The 21,766-nt window shown below is 43.0% G+C and overlaps 1 non-coding gene across 1 annotated transcript; it reads left to right on the top strand.

Annotated features, from left to right (window-relative positions):
- The first annotated feature begins 247 nt into the window (after positions 1-247).
- Positions 248-321, top strand: Trnat-ggu (transfer RNA threonine (anticodon GGU)). The gene has a single exon. It is a non-coding gene; the product is annotated as a tRNA-Thr (tRNA).
- Positions 322-21,766: the final 21,445 nt, after the last annotated feature.

Raw genomic sequence — 21,766 nt, forward strand, 5'->3', positions numbered from 1 at the left:
TTCGAGAACAGTTACTATCTTCATATACGTGGTTTGAGGCTACCCAGTCATTGACCTTCGTCTGTGCGAATGCGCACAGGTGGCCCGAACTCTTACACGAATCGTCACATTAGTGTGGGCGAGTAAGGAGTGGATGGACAAATATCTATGAGGTACATTACGTATGCAGATTGTGGATAGTTGGGAATGTGAGTCTCACGGGAAGCGTGCAAGGGATAAGTCCCTGTAGTCGCGCTATTCATCTGTGTCCTCGGTGGCTCAGATGGATAGAGCGTCTGCCAGGTAAGCAGGAGATCCCGGGTTCGAGTCCCGGTCGGGGCCCACATTTTCAGCTGTCCCCATCAGCAGCTGAGGGTTTCAATTATCATTTAGAAAATCCGTACCTAAAGATCGGAACGCTGCAGAGGTCATACCATTACTCAAGAAAGGAAGCAGGGATAATCCAACGAATTACAGATCCATATGACCGACGTGGATTTGTATCAGGATTTTGGAACATATACTGTGTTCCAACATTACGAGGTACCTCGAAGAAAACGTTCTATTGACATATAAACAGCACGGATTCAGGAAACTTCGTTCTTGTGAAACTCTACTGGCTCTTTACTCACACAACGTAATGAGTGTTATCTACAGGGGATCTCATGGAGTATCGTCACAGTTGTACGACTGGATCTGTGATTTCCTGCCAGAAAGGTCACAGTTAATAGAAACTGACAGAAAGTCATCTAATGAAAGCGAATGATGTCTGGGGCTCACACAGGAAGTGTTATAGGCCCTCTGCTTTCCTTAATCTATATAAGCAATTTAGGGGATAATTTGAGCAGTCCTCTCCGATTGTTTCCAGATGATGCTGTCGTTTATCTTCTAGTAAAGTCATCCGAATGTAAAACCCGAATGGAAAATGAATTAGACAAGATACCTCCCGTTGACTCTAGACAACAAAAAGTACGATGTTGTTCAAATGAGTACTAAAACGAATCCGTTAATTATGGTCACAAGATAAGTAACAAAAATTTAAGGTTTGTCGAATCAAGTAAATACCTAGGGATTACAATTACAAACAACTTAAACTGGAACCACCACATAGAAAACGTTGAGGGGGAAGGCGAAAAAAGATTGTTTTTTATCGACAGAAGACTTATAAGATGCACAGATCTACTAAAGAGACGACCTACACTACGCTTCTCCTCCCTGTTCTGCGTTATTGCCGTGCGGTGTGGGATCTTTACCAATTAGGATAAATGGAGGACATCGGAACGGTAGAAAAGGCACCTCGTTTTATATCATCGCGAAATAGAGGAGAGAGTGTCACAGATATGATAAGCGAGTGGAGGTGGCAATCATGAAAAACGGTTTTAGTTGCAGCGATATCTTTTCACGAAATTTCAGTCGCCAACTTTCTCCTCTGAATGCCGAAATATTTTATCATCCGCTAAGTACCAATGTGGAAGAAAAAGTATGTTGTGTGGTCGTGTCAGACTGCCATTGAAGAGGATTGTAACGCAAAAATTGGGGATGACAGCTGCAAAAGTCGCTGCAGAACCTAATGCCGCACTCGCGAACCTTGTCTGCACCAAACCGCGAAAGGAAGTATAGAAGCAGCGAATTGTAGCGTGAGCTGGGATTCCTAAACCACTCATAAGTGATGCAAATACCCTTGACAGAAAAACATTGTGCAGAAGTCATAAAACCTGGGCTATGGAGCTATGGAAGAAAGTCATTTGGTCGAATCACTATTGTTTCACACAGTTTGACTTCTGGCCAAGTTTCCGTCCCAAGAGTGAAACATGGCTGGGATTCGGTGAAGATCTGGACAGACAATGTCGTGTTACTGCCAAGGATTATGTGACGAAATCGACTGATCAGATCTCTTCGTAGAAATTTTGTTCCCCAGTGGTAATACTGAGTTCCGAGACGACCGAGTCCCTGTCCACATAATTTGTATCTTCCAGAACTACTAAAAATATTCAAGAGCCAAGACTGCATAAATATTTTTTATTTTAGAATAAAAACAGTGTTGGTTGGGAAATTATTTAATGAATTAAATAATGAAATCTGCACCACTTACTTATTTTTCGATGCTTAATACAACGCATTTAAAGAATTTATTATTTTCAACTGTATTTGTGCATTTGTTAACATGAATAAGTTTGGTGAAGTTTACATGTGTGATTTTCTGCCTCTCTTGCGTCTTTTTTTAAGTTAGACTGCAATCGGAAATTCGGACAAAGTGAATCATTGATTATTTTTAAAGGTAATGTTAGAAAAGAGACTTTTGTTTGACTATATAGAGGTGTTGTGTTCCTCCATTATACAGAATATCTCACACACGCAAATCATCATTTACATTGTTTGTTTACAAAACATGCTACAAAGATATTACGACACTATTGCTTAACAAAGAGTCTGTACAGAGTCGGAGTTTTTGCAATATTATTGGATTACATTGTGTACATGTGTAAGGTTGAAAACTATAAAACGTATTTTCACCACTATTGACTGCTAAATTATGGATTACTTTCTTTTCCTAATGACAAAATGTACATGTTTATGGAATTGTTACAGTTATCAAACGCAGGCAAAACATTAGAAGAAATTCACTATCTAGTTTGTCTTTGAGGATTTTCTCTTCTTTCTTTTTATGGTGTACAAAAATTTCTAACCCCTCCATTAAATCCCTTGCATGAGATTTTTGGAAGTGGTGTGAGGTATCTTAAGATCTTCTTCTACGTTTTAAAATAGGTGTCCAGTGTGTTTTATGTGTGTTGCTATTGCTGATTTTGTGAATTCGTTATGTGTGTAACAGTTGATTTGTTCATTGTACCTACATCGAAAATTACTGCCAGTTTGTCCCATGCAATAGCTTGAACAAATTATACATGTTAATTTGTATATTCTTGAGTCTGAGAATATATCTTTTTTATTGTTTAAGGTGTGGAATAGTTTCTGTTATAGTTCGTTGTTTGTGGAGGAAGCTGCTTTCACTTTGTGACATAAACTGGGTTGCTGTTTCATGAAAAATATTGCTTACGTAAGGTATGCTATCGATACATTTGATTGTATTGTTGGTTCCCTCTAAAGAGCCAGGAATTTCTTTCTTTTTGCTATTTGCCTCTGAATACTGTGTATCATTGAGCTGGGAATGTCATTGGCCACTGCAATATGCTCAATGATGTCTAATTCTTTCTCCATATCCTCTTTGTTCATTGGGATTTTGTGTGCTCTGTATATCATCGATTTGTATGCAGATTTATTGTGTGCATCTGGATGACACAATGTTGCAGGGATTGTGTAGCTGGAGGCAGTCTTTTTCATGAATATCTTGAATTTGTGCCTGTTTTTTTTTTGTTTTCTGTACACAAATATAAAAAATTTAAGCTTTTGTGTTTTTGGTGTTGAGCTGCGAAATATATCTTCTTGTGTGCAGTATTAAATAAATCTTTGATGTTAACGTCATATTTGTGTAAAATTAAGGTATTATCTACACATCTTATGTAGTATACTATGTGGGATCCTGGCTGCTGATATTTTCTGTTCTAGGTTGATTATGAAGATGTCTGCTACTATGCCAGATGTGGATGAGCTCAAAGCTAACCAATCTGGTTGTTGATAAAAGTTACCATTGAATACAAAGTAGATGTAGTTGAGGTTATTACTGGAGATTCTATAAATTCAATAATTTCAGCTTGTGAACACTTTTCTGCTTTAGTACTTTATTCTTTATTACTTCAATGGCTTCTTTAACAGGAATATTGGGATATAGGTTTCTGATTTCTAATGATAAATTTGGGCACTATCTGGAATGCTTGTTTCTTTTATTTCAGAGACTAATGTGGTACTGGTTTTTACGGTATGTATTGATTCATATGTGAAATACTTTTTAGTAACTGATTGAGCTTATTTACAAGCTGAAATTATTGAATTTACAGAGTTACCAATAATAATCCTCAACTACTACTGCTTTGCATTCAGTGATAATAGTTATCAACATCCAGATGGGTTAGATGTGGGCTCATCCACATCTGGCACAATAGCAGACATTTTCACAAACAACTTAGAACACAAAATACCAGCAGGCAGAACCCTTATTATAAAAACATAGTGTACTACATAAGATATGTAGATGATATCTTAATTTTACACATAGGTGACGCGCAAGACACCAGTTACATCACAGATTTGTTTAACAATGTACACTCGAAAAAAAATTACAACTGATTTAAAAAATAGCATTAATTTTCTAGATTTGTGCATAGAAAACAAAAGTAACAGACACAATTTCAAGATATTCAGAAAAAATATAACGTCCAGCAATACAATCCCTGCCATATCATTTCACCCACATATACACAAGAAAGTTGCGAGCAAAACGATGATACACAGAGGAAACAAAATCCCAATTAACAAAGAGGACAGGGGGAAAGAATTAGACATCATTAAGCAAAGTGCAGTGGCCAAACGACATTCCTAGCTCAATGATAGATAGTATACGGAGATAAATAACTAAAATGAACGAAATAGCCAGTTCTTTAGAAGGAACCAACAATACAATGAAATGTATGGCTAGCATACCTTATGAAGCAACATTTTCCAAAAAGTAGCAAAACTTCATAGAACACATAAAGTGAAAGCAACTTTTGCCACAAAAAAAACTCCAATGGAAACTGGTACATACCTTTAACAATAAATAAGATATATTTTCAGACTCAGGAGAACACAAAGTAACATGTAAGACGTGCTCAAGCTACTACATAGGACAAACTGGCAGGAATTTTCAAATTAAATACACTGCTACGCACATAACCTAGTCACATCAGCAACACACATAAAGAAACACTGGACACCCATTTGAAAATACAGAAGATCTTAAAATACTCCACCACTTCCAAAAATTCTGTGCAATGGATTTAATGGGAGCGCTGGAAATTTTTGTACACAATGACAAACTGAACAGTGAATCCGTTAATTTCTTCAAATGTTTTGCTGCATATGCATGTGCATTTCATGCTTAGAAAAATAGTAAGAAACCGCAATTTAATAGTTAATTGTGGTGAAAATACGTTTAATAGTTCACACCCTTATATATGTACATAATGTAATCCAATAATATAGTAACAACTCTGACTGTGTAGAAACTCTTTCTGAAGCCATAGTGTCGTATTGTCTCTGTAGCACGATTTCTAAACAAACAGTGTAAATGATGATTTGCATGTATGTGATATTTTGTACAATGGAGGAACTGTAAGTAGTCAAACTGCAAAACCATTTCTAACATTAGCGTTTACAAACACTCAGTCATACATTTTGTCCGATTTTCCGATTGCAGTTTAACTTCAAAAAGATGCATGAGTGGTAAGAAAGACACACTCAGACTTCACCAAACATATTCATGTAAACAAATTCACAAATGCACTTGAAAATTAGAATAAATTCTCGAAACGCGTTGTGTTAAGCATAAAAAAATAAATAACTGTTGCAGTTTTCATTATTTAAATCAATAATGACACAGTTGTAGGGTTTCCAGAATCGTCTAATATCATGAACGAAAATAAGAAATTGTTGTTGTTGTTGTTGTCTTCAGTCCTGAGACTGGTTTGATGCAGCTCTCCATGCTACTCTATCCTGTGCTAGCTTCTTCATCTCCCAGTACTTACTGCAACCTACATTCTTCTGAATCTGCTTAGTGTATTCATCTCTTGGTCTCCCTCTACAATTTTTACCCTCCACGCTGCCCTCCAGTGCTAAATTGGTGATCCCTTGATGCCTCAGAACATGTCCTACCAACCGTTCCCTTCTTCTTGCCAAATTGTGCCACAACTCCTCTTCTCCCCAATTCTATTCAATTCCTCCTCATTAGTTATGTGATGTATCCATCTAATCTTCAGCTTCCTCTGTAGCACCACATTTCGAAAGCTTCTATTTTCTTCTTTTCCAAACTATTTATCGTCCATGTTTCACTTCCATACATGGCTACCCTCCATACAAATACTTTCAGAAACGACTTCCTGACACTTAAATCTACACTCGATGTTAACAAATTTCTCTTCTTCAGAAACGCTTTCCTTGCCATTATCAGTCTAAATTTTATATCCTCTCTACTTCGACCATCATCAGTTATTTTGCTCCCCAAATAGCAAAACTCCTTTACAACTTTAAGCGTCTCATTTCCTAATCTAATTCCCTCAGCATCACCCGACTCAATTCAACTACATCCTCGTTTTGCATTTGTTGATGTTCATCTTATATCTTCCTTTCAAGACACGGTCCATTCCATTCAACCTGTCTTCCAAGTTCTTTGCTGTCTCTGACAGAATTACAATGTCATCGGTGAACCTCAAAGTTTTTATTTCTTCTCCATGGATTTTAATTCCTACTCCTAATTTTTCTTTTGTTTCCTTTACTGCTTGCTCAATATACAGATTGAATAACAACGCGGAGAGGCTACAAAGCTGGCTCACTCCCTTCCCAACCACTGCTTCCCTTTCATGTCCTTCCACTCTTATAACTGCCATCTGGTTTCTGTACAAATTGTAAATAGCCTTTCGCACCCTGTATTTTACTCCTGCCACCTTCAGAATTTGAAAAAGGGTATTCCAGTCAACAATATCAAAAGCTTTCTCTAGATCTACAAATGCTACAAACGTTAGTTTGTTTTTCCTTAATCTATTTTCTAAGATAAGTCGTAGTGTCAGTATTGCCTCACGTGTTCCAACATTTCTACGGAATCCAAACTGATCTTCCCCGAGGTCGGCTTCAACCTGTTTTTCCATTCGTCTGTAGAGAATTAGTATTTTGCAACTGTGACTTATTAAAATGATAGTTCGGTAATTTTCGCACCTGTCAACACCTGCTTTCTTTGGGATTGGAATTATTATTTTTTCTTCAAGTCTGCGCCTCTACATCGTTACATTTGTACTCTAGCCATGCCTGCTTAGCCATTTTGCACTTCCTGTCGATCTCATTTTTGAGATGTTTGTATTCCTTTTTGCCTGCTTCATTTACTGCGTTTTTATATTTTCTCCTTTCATCAATTAAATTCAATATTTCTTCTGTCACCCAAGGATTTCTACTAGCCCTCGTCTTTTAACCTATTTGATCCTGTGCTGCTTTCACTACTTCATCCCTCAAAGCTACCCATTCCTCATCTATTGTATTTCTTTCCCCCCATTCCTGTCAGTTGTTGCATAATGCTCTCCCTGAAACGCTGTACAACCTATGGTTTAGTCAGTTTATCCAGGTTCCATCTCCTTAAATTCCCACCTTTTTGCAGTTTCTTCAGTTTTAATCTACAGTTCATAACCAATAGATTGTGGTCAGAGTCCATATCTGCCCCTGGAAAAGTCTTACAATTTAAAACCTGGTTTCTAAATCTCTGTCTTCCCATTATATAATCTATCTGATACCTTTTAGTATATCCAGGATTCTTCCATGTATACAACCTTCTTTTATGATTCCTGAACCAAGGGTTAGCTATGATTAAGTTATGCTCTGTGCAAAATTCTACCAGACGGCTTCCTCTTTCATTTCTCACCCCCAATCCATATTCACCCACTACGTTTCCTTCTCTTCCTTTTCCTACTCTCGAATTCCAGTCACCCATGAGTATTATATTTTCGACTCCCTTTCTTTTATCTCAGCATACATTTCATCAATTTCTTCATCATCCTAGTAGGCATGGGCTTCGTGTCTATCTCGGCCACAATAATGCTTTCACTATGCTGTTGGTAGCAGCTTACCCGCGCTCCTATTTTTTTTCATTATTATACCTACTCCTGCATTACCCCTATTTGATTTTGTATTTATAACCCTGTATTCACCTGACCAAAAGTCTTGTTCCTCCTGCCACCGAACTTCACTAATTCCCACTATATCTAACTTCAACCTATCCATTTCCCTTTCTTAAATTTTCTAACCTACCTGCCGATTAAGGGATCTGACATTGCACGCTCCGATCCGTAAAACTCCAGTTTTCGGCCTCCTGTTAACGACGTCCTCTTGAGCAGTCCCCGCCCGGAGATCCGAATGGGGTCTATTTTACCTCCGGAATATTTTACTCAAGAGGACGCCATCATCATTTAACCATACAGTGATGCTGCATGCCCTCGGGAAAAATTACGGCTGTAGTTTCCCCTTGCTTTCAGCCGTTCGCAGTACCAGCATTGCAAGGCCGTTTTGGTTAGTGTTGCAAGGCCAGATCAGTCAATCATCCAGACTGTTGCCCCTGCAACTACTGAAAAGGCTGCTGCCCCTCTTCAGGAACCACACGTTTGCCTGGTCTTTCAACAGATACCCCTCCGCTGTGGTTGCACCTACGGTATGGCCATCTGTATCGCTGAGGCACGCAAGCCTCCGCACCAACGGCAAGGTCCATGGTTCATGGGGGCAGATTGGGAAATTATTTAATGTCAATGAAGCGTTTCACCATTTTGGGCATCAAGAAATTGTGATGAAACCCATCCGTCGTGTAGCCATATAAAATGGAAAATGTATGCAACAGTAACCGGATACGTAGTTCGTCCATCAATTCTTTACTCAAAATAGCCGGCCTCGACAGGCTTTGCTGTCTTCTTCAGGTTATAAACAAACTTTTTTTAAGTTGCACCTCACGGCATATGTTATAACAAAAATATTTTTTAAGACCTGAAGATGACGGCAAATCTGTCGGAACTGGTTATTTAAAATTGGGGAAATTAAGAAATATTCATATGGTCTTGGCTTTTGAACGTTTTAGCAAGTAAAAAAGATTGTAACTTCCGTGTTATCAAAATGAGATAATTCAGTCATTCAGGACTGGTTTTGTGAGCACGAGGATGAACTGTCGCTTGCCCGTTGGTTACCACAATCAGGAGAACACAGTACTATTGAACCTTCGCGTTACTTTGGAGGTAAAGGTGCGCGATAGATATCTTCTTCCGTTATCGTCACCTGAATTTGGTGATAATGGCATCACATCCCCTTGACAAATCAGTATTTACGAACTTCGAGACGACTGCAAGCTGTTTTGAATGGAAACGGGTTTTGCACACCGTACTAGTCATGTTGTTGTGTTTTTGGTCCAAAAATGGTTGAAATGGCTCTGAGCACTATGGGACTCAACTGCTGTGGTCATCAGTCCCCTAGAACTTAGAACTACTTAAGCCTAACTAACCTAAAACATCACACACATCACAGGATTCGAACCTGCGACCGTAGCAGTCGCACGGTTCCGGACTGCGCGCCTAGAACCGCGAGACCACCGCGGCCGGCGTGTTTTTGGTGTTTTCATACACTCCTGGAAATGGAAAAAAGAACACATTGACATCGGTGTGTCAGACCCACCATACTTGCTCTGGACACTGCGAGAGGGCTGTACAAGCAATGATCACACGCACGGCACAGCGGACACACCAGGAACCGCGGTGTTGGCCGTCGAATGGCGCTAGCTGCGCAGCATTTGTGCACCGCCGCCGTAGTGTCAGCCAGTTTGCCGTGGCATACGGAGCTCCATCGCAGTCTTTAACACTGGTGGCATGCCGCGACAGCGTGGACGTGAACCGTATGTGCAGTTGACGGACTTTGAGCGAGGGCGTATAGTGGGCATGCGGGAGGCCGGGTGGACGTACCGCCGAATTGCTCAACACTTGGGGCGTGAGGTCTCCACAGTACATCGATGTTGTCGCCAGTGGTCGGGGGAAGGTGCACGTGCCCGTCGACCTGGGACCGGACCGCAGCGACGCACGGATGCACGCCAAGACCGTAGGAACCTACGCAGTGCCGTAGGAGACCGCAGCGCCACTTCCCAGCAAATTAGGGACACTGTTGCTCCTGGGGTATCGGCGAGGACCATTCGCAGCCGTCTCCATGAAGCTGGGCTACGGTCCCGCACACCGTTAGGTCGTCTTCCGCTCACGACCCAACATCGTGCAGCCCGCCTCCAGTGGTGTCGCGACAGGCGTGAATGGAGGGACGAATGGAGACGTGTCGTCTTCAGCGATGAGAGTCGCTTCTACCTTGGTGCCAATGATGGTCGTATGCGTGTTTGGCGTCGTGCAGGCGAGCGCCACAATCAGGACTGCATACGACCGAGGCACACAGGGCCAACACCCGGCATCATGGTGTGGGGAGCGATCTCCTACACTGGCCGTACACCTCTGGTGATCGTCGAGGGGACACTGAATAGTGCACGGTACATCCAAACCGTCATCGAACCCATCGTTCTACCATTCCTAGACCGGCAAGGGAACTTGCTGTTCCAACTGGACAATGCACGTCCGCATGTATCCCGTGCCATCCAACGTGCTCTAGAAGGTGTAAGTCAACTACCCTGGCCAGCAAGATCTCCGGATCTGTCCCCCATTGAGCATGTTTGGGACTGGATGAAGCGTCGTCTCACGCGGTCTGCACGTCCAGCACGAACGCTGGTCCAACTGAGGCGCCAGGTGGAAATGGCATGGCAAGCCGTTCCACAGGACTACATCCAGCATCTCTACGATCGTCTCCATGGGAGAATAGCAGCCTGCATTTCTGCGAAAGGTGGATATACACTGTACTAGTGCCGACATTGTGCATGCTCTGTTGCCTGTGTCTATGTGCCTGTGGTTCTGTCAGTGTGATCATGTGATGTATCTGACCCCAGGAATGTGTCAATAAGGTTTCCCCTACCTGGGACAATGAATTCACGGTGTTCTTATTTCAATTTCCAGGAGTGTATTTCTGTCCATAGGCCCACCTCCACAGCTGAATAATCAACATTGTTGACTGCCGTGTTGAGGATCCGGATTCGATTCCCGGCCCTGTCAGGGGCTTTTTCTTTGGTGGGAGGCACGCTGGCCCTCATGATGCCAGTTGAGGAGCTCCTTGGCCGAGCAATAGCGGCTTCAGGTCGGCTAAAGTGACAACGATCGGGAGAGCCGTAGGGTGGCTTCCACCACTCGCTACTGGCGCTATTGGCACAGAATGACACGGTGATCGGCCAGCCTCCATTAGCCTCATCTGTGTCCAGATCCGTGGTGTTTATATGATACTTGGGAAATTATGCTGGAGTGTAGCTCCGAATTGATGCGTAACATGGACATTGGGGAAGTCGGAAAATGATTAGAAGCCTTTAGATGTATGGTGTTACCGGATGTCGTTGAAGATTGGATGACAGAGTAAGGAAATGAAGATGTCCAGCAAACTAAACAATGAAAAAGAATTTCGTAATAAAGTTCATAATGAACTAGAGAGGTAGAATAGTTGCGCATATATTACGACATGCGTCGTTGCCGAAAACTGTATCTCATTTAACAATGGAAAGGAAGCAAGGGTAAATCTTAGCCTACATGAGAGTGTAAAAACAGGTCGTTCCTAGCGGACGACGCAAAATTTTGCCTTAACAGGCAAGCCAGAGAAGTCGAGAATTGCATCGTTTGGTAAGCGAATCATTGACTCCCTAATCGACAGTCGCCTGCGCTAACATCCTATCTGACATGACGAAGGAAGTCCAAGGATCGATGACAGGCAGAAGATTCGAACCAAGAACTTCTTTTTTACCCAGCGCCCTAGCGATGCAGCAATGTTTGGTAAGATTTCTTTCATCTTGGCTTCTCCTAAACTATTTATCAAATGAAATGCTGGGATATCCCAAGGGATAGGTACAGCCACCTGGTCGGTAAGGGATTTCTTCCGCCGCGCACAGGGGCCCCTGTCGTTGCTGATATTTGAGGGCTGTGTCATAGGTGTTCTAGTGGAAAAATGCTCCTATCGCATTACAAAAAAGGTGAATACGTTCCTACTTATTAAAATAGTCTGACTGAAAAGAGGGGTATCAAGCTGCCTCATTCTACCCTCCTCAGCCCTCCAAAAAATTTAGCATGTGAGCACATTCGCGCTCTTTTTAATGTGCAATGCACTCGCACTCCCACAAGCCCCCGTAACATCAGCTGGTATCTCGATTATCAGTCAGTCTTTTAATAGACTTGAACAGATTCGCCTTTTTTGTGCTCCAATAGGAGCATTTTTCCGTTACTTCCCTACTTTTCTCTACCATACAGGCCCGACAAGAGCAGTGGTGGTCGGGGAAGGGGGGGGGGGGCGGGGGGAGAGGGCAAAATCTCCAGTGTCCAAGAGTCACGGGGGCCTACGTCTCTAAAGGATTCGAGTCCACCAGAGTGCTCTGGTGGCAGATATCACACTCTTGTTGTAAAACAAATTTTGTATCATATTGAGTTTTAGAACATATCCAAAATTGAAACTTTTCAGTCATCGGTTCGTAACAGAGGTCAATGTTGACAAGTCAGAAACGTTGTACTTATTCTTCAGCATCACAAGATTGCACGTGGCAATTCACTATTGCCAATGTAATAGTGAATTGCCACGTGCAATTCGCTGAACGAATAAAAAAAAATGTATGCACCTAGTGCCTTCTGATTCCTCAGTTCTCTTAGCCTCAACAACAGATAACTTTCCCAGTGTCGAAGTAACTACGGCGTGTCTGGGATTCCCCTTGCTCTTCCAGAAGATCGCCGCCCCTGTACACGCCTGTTACCAGTCAGCTGCATCCAGAACGGGGGAATTACTGGAGAGTAGATGTACTCTATGGCTTGCGGTTTCATATATAGCGATACCAAGAGCTGAGAGCAATGGGCCTCAACCTCGTCTCGACACAGTCGAGTCCGCAACACTGACAGTGATTTGTTTTACAGCCGTCTGACAGTTGTGTGTAAGGGAGACGTCAGTTGTAACACACTGCGACAAACAGTGGCTGTCATGCATGCACTTGGTCCTCGTGTAGGTGTGGTCTGTGTGACCGCCCGCACCCCACAGCGACCAGTGGCATCGCCGGGGTGTGACGCGTGTCTAGCGTCTAGCGCCACAGCCAGAAACGCCCACATCCACCGACAGCCACGTGGACCTGGTCTGTAAGACAAAGCGCAGCTCTCACCAAGACTGCTGTGCCTCAACCTGTGTTACGTAGTGTCTCGAATAAAACAATTCTGTCGGCATCCACACGAAATAGGTCGAGACCAAGGACGCAACCACCCACAACTTATTGAATAAACCAAAGAAAAAATTTCATTCTTGCTATATGCACAATTGTTCAGTGACACTCAGTTTCATGTCATCATCTGTTTCACTGATGAACATTACACACAATAATTGTTTGTTTGCTTCCTTGCCATAGATTTAAGTACGTCTCATTTTTGTTTTGGTAACCACTAAACCACAACTGTCCACTGCCGGTCAGACCCTGCTAAAACATTCCAGTTCTGTGTTTTCATGTAACGTTACTATCAGATTTCATTTGTTTTTTGTTTCTGTACCCAGGATAAGTTACACTAGTGGCCATTAAAATTGCTAGACCACGAAGATGACGTGCTATAGACGCGAAATTTAACCTACAGGAAGAAGATGTTCTGATATGCAAATGATTAGTTTTCAGAGCATTCACACAAGGTTCGCGCCGGTGTCGATACCTATACCGTGCTGACATGAGGAAAGTTTCCATCCGATTTCTTATACACAAACAGCAGCTGACCGACGTTGCCTAGAGGAACATTGTTGTGATGCCTCGTATAAGGAGGAGAAATGCGTACCAACACGTTTTCGACTTTGATAAAGGTCGGATTGCAACCTATCGCGTTTGCGGTTTATCGTATCGCGACATTGCTGCTCACGTTGGTCGAGATCCAATGACTGTTAGCAGAATATGGAATCGGTGGCTTCAGAAGGGCAGTACGGAACGCCGTGCTGGATCCCAACGGCCTTGTATCAGTCGAGATGACAGGCATCTTATCGGCATGGCTGTAACTGATCATGCAGCCACGCCTCAATCCCTGAGTCAACAGATGGGGACGTTTGCAAGAGAACAGCCATCTGCACGAACAGTTCGACGACGTTTGCAGCACCATGGACTATCAGCTCGGAGACATGGCTGCGGTTACCCTTGACGCTGCATCACAGACAGGAGCGCCTGCGATAGTGTACTCAACGGCGAAACCGGGTGCACGAATGGCAAAACGTCATTTTTTCGGATGAATCCAGGTTCTGTTTACAGCATCATGATGGTCGCTTCCGTGTTTGGCGTCGAGGTGAACGCACATTGGAAGCGTGTATTCGTCATCGCCATACTGGCGTATCACCCGGAGTGATGGTATGGGGTGCCATTGGTTACACGTCTCGGTCACCTCTTGTTCGCATTGACGGCACGTTGAACAGTGGACGTTACATTTCGGATGTGTTACGACCCGTGGCTCTACCCTTAAATCGATCCCTGCGAAACCCTACATTTCAACAGGATAATGCACTACCGCATGTTGCAGGTCCTGTACCGGCCTTTCTGGATACAGAAAATGTTCGACTGTTGCTCTGGCAAGCACTTTCTCCAGATCACTCACCAATTGAAAACGTCTGGTCAATGGTGGCCGAGCAACTGGCTTCTCACAATGCGCCAGTCACTACTCTTGATGAACTGTGGTATCGTGTTGAAGCTGCATGGGCAGCTGTACCTGTCCACGCCATCCAAGCTCTGTTTGACTCAATGCCCAGGCGTATCAAGGCCGTTATTACGGCCAGAGGTGGTTGTTCTGGGTACTGATTTCTCAGGATCTATGCACCCAAATTGTGTAAAAATGTAATCGCATGTCAGTTGTAGTGTAATATATCTGTCCAATGAATACCCGTTTATCATCTGGATTTCTTCTTGGTGTAGCAATTTTAATGGCCACTAGTGTATTCAGTACGTGTCATCGGAGACACGACGGATGATGAGTAAGCTATACTCTTCAGATACAAAATAGAAGAGAAATTTACAGCCCGAAAAGAATACCTGTAACTGCGGAACAATGGAAAGAAAACCATGCGTAAAGACAAAATCTGGCACACCCGTTCCGTTGCAAGGGGGGTGGCAACTTTAAAATCAGTTTTCTTTAATAGCACTGCAGACCAATTGTAAGACTTTTCCTTGACACAGGTCAAGCCGTCACCGACAAACGGTATCACTCCGCGAGTAACGTGTATGTCTTAAATCATACGTCTACAGGCACAGTAAAGAAAGCTATCATTACTATCTCTTCTGAAGCAATATGTAATGGTGTGAGTTGTGTGAGGATAAGAACTAATGCCAAAATCATTATTATTATTATTATTATTATTATTATTATTATTATTATTACAGGTGACTTCAATTCACACAGCCTATGCATACTGCCATAGAGAAACACATTGAACGTCTAAATATTTTTTCCGTTCTCTATTTCAGCCTCTGGTTATAAGTTACGAAACGAAATGAAAATAAATAAATGAACAAGTAATTTCCTACTGAAATATGCCGCGTTTCTACGAGTTCACAGCGCCGGAAGAATATAAAGACTGCGGACCTTTATGTCTCCCTCAGACTTGTCCTGGGGCTTTAATTCGTGCAGAAAAGAAAATTTACGTAGGTATAGGTGCAGCTAATATCTGGTAGTGTTCTGACACGACAGAGGTTTAATTGCTAATTGTTCTTCCAACCTGCGCTGCAATTACTCATACGTCGGACTATTTTGCTTAATGTTTCGTTCAACCTTCATGAAAGGTAGAAGACGAAGCAATAGAGCAATAATGACAGAAAGCTATTCACAATAAAACCTCACAAAAATAGATCAATTCAAGTTGGAGAGTGAAGTAACTGTTTGTGTCAATTTGTAGAGAATAGTAATAGCGCAAACAGGACCAGAGAAAGAGGAAGAGAGTGAAAAGAACAACGTACGAATACTGCAGTGCTTTTCGAGAAGGGCTCAGGCCATATACAGTGTATTACTTTGTGCAGTTTGCATGAATAAAGCACAATCACAATAGAAAGGAAATCTCTCGCTGTAAAGAAATCATGGTCATGGGACTAAAATATTCCTTGGGTTGCGTCCCTATTTTGTATCGTTCTGAAATGAAATGCAAATGGCTGCCGGTCGGCGCAAGCTCGCAGTTTCGATCCGTTGCTTCCCCATTCATTTAGTTATCGACCCTGCCGGCTGAATTCTTGATCAGCAAAGCCGTTCCAAAAACACGCCGTAGAGTATCACGCTTGACGTTACAGCTCAACCAAGTGAAGAAATACAGTCTCTTTCATTCCGTATTATTTTTCGCTCTTGAAGAGGCATACAGAAGTTTACTGAAGATCGCACGTTTACCGCTTCAGTCGCTTTTAATTTCCAGTATTAGTTTTGACGATCCCTCCGTCACCACTTTCAGGTGACTTTACCTTAGCAAATTATCTTGCAAATACCATCAGACTTCAAGAAGAATATAATAATTCCAATCCCAAAGAAAGCAGGTGCTGACAGATGTGAAAATTACCGAACTATCAGTTTAATAAGCCACGGCTGCAAAATACTAACGCGAATTCTTTACAGACGAATGGAAAAACTGGTAGATGCAGACCTCGGGGAGGATCAGTTTGGATTCCGTCGAAATGTTGGAACACGTGAGGCAATACTGACCTTACGACTTATCTTAGAAGAAAGATTAAGAAAAGGCAAACCTACGTTTCTAGCATTTGTAGACTTAGAGAAAGCTTTTGACAATGTTGACTGGAATACACTTTTTCAAATTCTAAAGGTGGCAGGGGTAAAATACAGGGAGCGAAAGGCTATTTATAATTTGTACAGAAACCAGATGGCAGTAATAAGAGTCGAGGGGCATGAAAGGGAAGCAGTGGTTGGGAAAGGAGTGAGACAGGGTTGTAGCCTCTCCCCGATGTTATTCAATCTGTATATTGAGCAAGCAGTAAAGGAAACAAAAGAAAAATTTGGAGTAGGTATTAAAATTCATGGAGACGAAGTAAAAACTTTGAGGTTCGCCGATGACATTGTAATTCTGTCAGAGACGGCAAAGGACTTGGAAGAGCAGTTGAACGGAATGGACAGTGTCTTGAAAGGAGGATATAAGATGAACATTAACAAAAGCAAAACGAGGATAATGGAATGTAGTCAAATTAAATCGGGTGATGCTGAGGGAATTAGATTAGGAAATGAGACACTTAAAGTAGTAAAGGAGTTTTGCTATTTAGGAAGTAAAATAACTGATGATGGTCGAAGTAGAGAGGATATAAAATGTAGACTGGCAATGGCAAGGAAAGCGTTTCTGAAGAAGAGAAATTTGTTAACATCGAATATAGATTTATGTATCAGGAAGTCGTTTCTGAAAGTATTTGTTTGGAGTGTAGCCATGTATGGAAGTGAAACATGGACGATAACTAGTTTGGACAAGAGGAGAATAGAAGCTTTCGAAATGTGGTGCTACAGAAGAATACTGAAGATAAGGTGGATAGATCACGTAACTAATGAGGAGGTATTGAATAGGATTGGGGAGAAGAGAAGTTTGTGGCACAACTTGACTAGAAGAAGGGATCGGTTGGTAGGACATGTTTTGAGGCATCAAGGGATCACAAATTTAGCATTGGAGGGCAGCGTGGAGGGTAAAAATCGTAGAGGGAGACCGAGAGATGAGTACACTAAGCAGATTCTGAAGGATGTAGGTTGCAGTAGGTACTGGGAGATGAAGCAGCTTGCACAGGATAGAGTAGCATGGAGAGCTGCATCAAACCAGTCTCAGGACTGAAGACAACAACAACAACAACAACCATAAGTTTCTTTCGAACGTGATATTTTGTGAGATGTGCCTGCTGGGTTGAGTGGCGAAATATTAATTCTGATCAGAAAAGATATTAAATCTTAACCATGTCCTATCATTAGAAAAAACAATATTTCTCAATAACTTTTACTTGTTTCGCCAAATAATCTGACCAGTTTCAGCGATTCCAGAGTCAACATATTTGTAAAGAATAATTGTGCAACGGCGTTTCCGTTTCTCAGTGTTGAGTGTACCACGAATGAATTACATACGTAAACCATTATTTGTTGTGGTCTTCAGACCGAAGGTTGATTCTGTGCAGTTCTCCTTGCTAGTCTGTCCTGTACAAGTCTCTTGATCTCTGCTTATCTGTTGCAAGATTTCCTTTCTGTTGTGACCTCCTTGCAGTGTTCAACCCTTGTTCTCCCTCTACAATTTTTACCCTTCAAACTTACCTCCATTGCCAAAATCACGATTCCTTGACGCTTTGGTATACGTTATACAAATCGATACTTTTTTCACGTAGTACCACAAATTACTTTCTTCCCTTTTCCACTCTGTACATCCTTTGAATCTGTACGGCCTACCTACCTAATTTCCAGCCATCTTCTGTACCAACACGTTTCAAAAGCTGACTCTCTATACTGCTTATAATCCACACTTCACTTCCATATAAAGCTACTCTTCACACAAATATCCTCCTACTTCAGTCACAGTCAGTTACACTACTGGCCATTAAAATTGCTACACCACGAAGAAATGCAGATGATAAACGCGTATTCATTGGACAAATACATTATACTAGAACTGACATGTGATTACATTTTCACTCAATTTGCGTGCATAGGTCCTGAGAAACCAGTACCCAGAACAACCAACTCTGGTCGTAATAACGGCCTTGATACGCCTGGGCACTTAGTCAAACAGAGCTTGGATGACGTGTACAGGTACAGCTGCCCATGCAGCTTCAACACGATATCACAGTTCATCAAGAGTAGTGACTGGCGTATTGTGACGAACCAGTTGCTCGGCCGCCATTGACCACACGTTTTCAATTGGTAAGAGATCTGGAGAATGTGGTGGCCAGGGCAGCAGTCGAACATTTTCTGTATCCAGAAAGGCGCGTACAGGACCTGCAATATGCTGTAGTGCCTTATCCTGCTGAAATGTAGGGTTTCGCAAGGATCGAATGCAGGGTGGAGCCACGGGTCGTAACACATCTGAAATGTATCGTCCACTGTTCAAAGTGCCGTCAATGCGAACAAGAGGTGACCGAGACGGGTAACCAATGGCACCCCATACCATCACGCTGGGTGATACGCCAGTATGGCGATGACGAATACACGCTACCAATGCGCGTTCACCGCGATGTCGCCAAACACGGATGCGACAATCATAATTCTGTAAACAGAACCTGGATTCATCCGAAAAAATGGCGTTTTGCCGTTCGTGCACCCAGGTTCGTCGTCGAGTACACCTTCGCAGGCGGTCCTGTCTGTGATGCAGCGTCAAGAGTAACCGCAGCCACGATCTCCGAGTTGATAGTCCATGGTGCTGCAAACGTCGTCGAACTGTTCGTGAGGATGGCTGTTCTCTTGCAAACGTCCCCATCTGTTGACTCAGGAATCGAGACGTGGCTGCACGATCCGTTACAGCTATGCGGATAAGATGCCTGTCATCTCGACTGATACGAGGCTGTTGGGATTCAGCATGGCGTTCCGTACTGCCCTTCTGAAGCCACCGAGTCCATATTCTGCTAACAGTCATTGGATCTCGACCAACGCGAGCAGCAGTGTCGCGATACGATATACCGCAATCGCGATAGGCTACAATACGACTTTTATCAAAGACTGAAACGTGATGGTACGCATTTCTCCTCCTTACATGAGGCATCACAACAACGTTTCACCAGGCAACGCCGGTCAACTGCTGTTTGTGTATGAGAACTCTGTTGGAAACTTTCCTCATGTCAGCACGTTGTAGGTGTCGCCACCGGGGGCAACCTTGTGTGAATGCTCTGAAACGCTAATCATTTGCATATCACAGCATCTTCTTCCTGTCGGGTAAATTTCGCATCTGTAGCATGTCATCTTCGTGGTGTATTAATTTTAATGGCCAGTAGTGTATTTTGCTGCCTAAGTAGAAGACTTCATCTAGTACTATTAGAGTCTAATTTCCTTAGCATCTTACTTGCATGTCTGGAAGAACAGACTTCAACAGCCGTATGAAATTACGTCGAAATGAATACGGTAAGTGCGAATATCTTGGCATGTGCTATAGGTATAAATATACTTCCTACATGGTCCAGTGACAATAATGTGACCACCGCCTAGGTTTGACGTCATAGTGCGACATCCGCTCATAGACTGCAGGTGGCAGCGATAGCAGAGGAGGGTGTATAAAGCGTGTCGAGGGAATGCTGATAACAGTGCTCTCTCCATCGTAATGCGGAAACAGATACGATACATCTAACGCCCTAAAAGACATGATCGTTGGTCTTCGGGCGAGGGTTGAAGCACTTCCGAAACGGCATGAGCCTCTGCAGCAGGTGCCTGATCCACGCACCCATGCTAAGTGCTGTCCATCGGCGACGAAGGCTGGAATTTGGACGCAGATGCCACAACTGTAACTCCACTGAGTGGCGACCGGTGGCCTTTCTAGATGTATCACGTTTTATTCTACAGCAGACAGATGGCCGTTATTGCGTACGGCTTGAGACGTGTGAAAGCAAACACTTTGCAACAAACGTTGCAAGGTTCCAGGCTGGAGGAAGGAGCATTGTGAGCTGTGGAATGGTTGGTTCAAATGTCTCTGAGCACTATGGGACTTAACTTCTGAGGTCATCAGTCCCCTAGACTTAGAACTACTTAAACCTAACTAACCTAAGAACATCACATAGATCCATGCCCGAGGCAGGATTCGAACCTGCGACCGTAGCGCTCACGCGGTTCCAGACTGAAGCGCCTAGAACCGCACGGCCACACCGACCGGCAGCTGTGGAATGTTTTCGTGCCATTCCGTGGGTTATTTTCTCATTCTGGAAGTTATACTGGATCAACTAAAGATCGCTCCTATCCTTGGGAACCATGTGCACTCCCACGTGCAGTTACTTTTTCCTCGGCACGATGATATCTTCCAGCATGATAACGCAACACGTCACACAGATTTCTGTGTACGTGCGTGGTCCAAGAGGTACCAGGATGAGTTTGTCGTACTCCCCTGGCCATCAAATTCCCTGGATTTAACTCAATCGCGAATCTGTTTGACCATTTCGATCGGGCTGTTGGCGCAATGAATCCTCAAACGAGAATCCTACCGCAGCTGGTCACGGAGCGGCAGCCGCGGTACGCTCTGCGTCGGGTGGTTACTCAGGCTTTCTACAGGTGGTCGTATTAACGTAACTGGACTGGTGTGGTGACATATGAAAAATTGTGCTGGACCGGGACCCGAACCCGGAATTCCTGCTTATCGCGAGCGGTCACCTTACCCATTCCGGTTACCCTTAGCGTCGACTGATTAATTCGACTACGTTCCACTACCATTTTGTTGATCTTAATCTTAAACTTCATTACAAGATACTATCCATTACATTCAACTAATCTTCGAAGTCCGTTACCGTCCAAGACAGAGGAATGTTATCGGTAAACCTCCAAGTTCTTCTCTCTAATCTTTAATTCGATTTCCAAATCTCTCCTTGATTTCTTTCCTATCTCATTGAGCATGCACACCGATTAACATCACGGAGAGACTACAGCCCTGTCCACTCCTTTCTCAACTACTGCTTCCATTTCATGTGATTCGACTCTTATAACTTCATTCTGCTTCCTGTACAGGTTGTAAGAACCTTTGGCACCTGATTAGCCGAGCGGTCTAGGGCGCTGCAGTTATTGACTGTGCGGCTGATCCCGGCGGAAGTTAGAGTCCTCCTTCGGGCATGGGTGTGGGTGTTTGTCCTTAGGATAATTTAGGTTAAATAGTGTGTAAGCTTAGGGACTGATGACCTTAGCAGTTAAGTCTTATAAGATTTCACACACATTTGAACATTTTGAACCTTTGGCTCCCTGTATTTTATTTTGGCAACCCAAACTGTTCTTTCGCCTAGTTGGCTACTTTTAGTTTTTCCATGCTACTATGAATCATTCCTGTCTTTTTTGAAATCATGACCTATTATACGGATGATGGGCAATATTCGCACCTA

This window comes from Schistocerca gregaria, chromosome 6 (genome assembly GCF_023897955.1).
Source record: "Schistocerca gregaria isolate iqSchGreg1 chromosome 6, iqSchGreg1.2, whole genome shotgun sequence".
Lineage (NCBI taxonomy): Eukaryota > Metazoa > Arthropoda > Insecta > Orthoptera > Acrididae > Schistocerca > Schistocerca gregaria.